The sequence below is a fragment of the Salvelinus sp. IW2-2015 genome, linkage group LG1 (genome assembly GCF_002910315.2).
Source record: "Salvelinus sp. IW2-2015 linkage group LG1, ASM291031v2, whole genome shotgun sequence".
In the NCBI taxonomy this organism is placed as follows: Eukaryota; Metazoa; Chordata; class Actinopteri; order Salmoniformes; family Salmonidae; genus Salvelinus; species Salvelinus sp. IW2-2015.
The window spans coordinates 4,388,562-4,391,210 of record NC_036838.1 but is presented as its reverse complement, the minus strand read 5'-3'; positions in this window follow the sequence as shown (position 1 = coordinate 4,391,210).

The window sequence follows — 2,649 nt, the reverse complement described above, 5'->3', positions numbered from 1 at the left end:
GTATAGCTAAAGTACTGGCCTTACAATGTTAAGTGTGTGTTAAACCTAGGTGATTCTGCAGGTATCCACAGCATTACAATGTTAAGTGGTGTGTTAAACCTAGGTGGATTCTGCAGGTATCCACAGCATTACAATGTTAAGTGGTGTTAAACCTAGGGATTCTGCAATATCCACAGCATTAATGTTATGGATGTGTTAAACCTAGTGGATTCTGCAGGTATCCACAGCATTACAATGTTAGTGGTGTGTTAAACCAGGTGGATTTGCAGGTATCCACAGCATTCAATGTTAAGTGTGTGTAAACCATAGGTGGATCTGCACAGGTATCCACAGCATTCAATGTTTTAAGTGGTGTTAAACCTAGGATTCTGCAGGTATCCCATTACAATGAATGTTAGTGTGTTAAACTAGGTGATTCTGCAGTATCCACAGCATTACAATGTTAAGTGGTGTGTTAAACCAGGTGGATTCTGCAGGTATCCACAGCATTGAGTTAATGGTGTGTTAAAACTAGGTGGATTCTGCAGGTATCCACAGCATTACATGTTAAGTGGTGTGTAAAACCTAGGTGGATTCTGCAGGTATCCACAGCATTACAATGTTAAGTGGTGTGTTAAACCTAGGTGGATTCTGCAGGTATCCACAGCATTCAATGTTAAGGTGTGTTAAAACCAGTGGATTCTGCAGGTATCCACAGCATTACAAATGTAAGTGGTGTGTTAAACTAGGTGGATTCTGCAGGTATCCCACAGCATTACAATGTTGAGTGGTGTGTTAAACCTAGGGGATTCTGCAGGTTACCACAGCATTCAATGTTAAGTGGTGTGTTAAACCTAGGTGGATTTGGGTATCCATAGCTTATCAATGTTAAGTGGTGTTAACCTAGGTGGTTCGCAGGTATCCAAGATAATGTTAAGTGTGTGTTAAACCTAGGTGATTCTGCAGGTATCCACAGCATTACAATGTTAAGTGGTGTGTTAAACCTAGGTGGATTCTGCAGGTCCATGCATTGCAATGTTAATTGGTGTGTTAACCTAGTGGATTCGCAGTTCCACAGACAGCTTTTAGAATAGCCACACTTACAATACCTTTTTGAATTAGCATATTAGAATCAGATTGAGACACAGGCCATATCAATAACAGTAGCACCTCTTCACATTTCACTGAGGATATTGTCAAGCTCAAGTTCAAATGAGATGGTCTATACCTGTCTGTTTACTATCTCTTCTGTATCTGTCTCACTCTTTTCCCCTGTCACTCTCCCTTCCCCTCACTCTGCCCTTTCCCTCCTCCCTCTCTCTCACTCTCCTCTCCTCAGCCCACACTCCAGACAACTCGTTCATGGGCTTTGTGTCTGAGGAGCTGAACGACACGGAGAAGAGGAGCATCATGCAGAACAAGGTCAACAACATGGCTGTGGTTTACGGCAAGGAGGCCAGCATGTGGAAGGTAGGCAAAACACACACACACACAGTGAAACATGGGTTCAAATAATATGTATTATTTCAAATACATTAGCTGTACTTGATATAGCTTGCACGATAAAATGGGAAAGTCCCAAAAGTACAAACCCCACCCACCAGGCAGGCTCAAGCAAACACTTAACGTACTTGAAAAATGTCCAATACTATTTCAACCTAGGTCTGGGTGCAGAGAGATAATTATCCCACTCACATAGAAAGTTACACGTAGTCGGGCAAAGTGCTGGGGGGTCAAATCTTTYTAGATATTTGTAGAATCATAAAAATTCCCTTCATGAATAAAGCATATCTGATCTTTAATCTGGAGCTGCTTTATGTCATCCAGCTCATACTCTAAATTCAAYCCTTAATATCCCGGTGCTCTCAGAATTAATACTTAGGCATTTGSATTGATGTGGATTTGACGTTTAAAAACATATAGATGAGCTGGTTCATAAGCTAAGATTTAAAGTTGGCTTTTTCTACAGAAACAGATTGCTGCCTTTCTCTAAGCAGTAGGAAGTAGATTAATACGTCAACATTTTTACCTGTTTTTGATTATGGTGATATTATTTGTCAAAGAGCAGCTGCTAGTACTCTTAAACCTTTGGATGCCATCTACAATGGTGCCCTTCATTTTGTTACAGGTGACAGTTTTGATACTCGTCACTGTATCCTGTATCAAAAGGTTGGCTGGACTTCGCTAAAGGCCCATATATCTCTACATTACTCGCTTTTTCCTTCCAATGCCATACTTCATGAACGTTCATCTTGTCTGATTTTGCCTAGTCCGTTCACAGGATTTGTTAACTCTTGAGGTTCCTAGGGTCTCCACCGAGCTAGCTAAATCTGCTTTTAGTTTTAAGGCACTGTATAGCTGGAACGACATTCTAAAAATGTTTCATCTTGACGTTCTGGTGCCATTCGGGCAATTTCAAGTATTGATTGTAGATTTATTTGTGGAGGAATGTAAATGTTTTTTCTGTGATTTGTGAGGTTTTATTTGTGCTTTGCATGACTGAGTTTTTGTATTTCAATGTGTGCATACAGTATACAGCATATATACTGAACAGAATATCAACACAACATGTAAAGTGTTGGTCCCATGTATTATGAGCTGAAATAAAAGATCCCAGAAATGTTCCATATGCACAAATGTTCCAAGCCGCGTCCTCAGAGCACGCGCAGA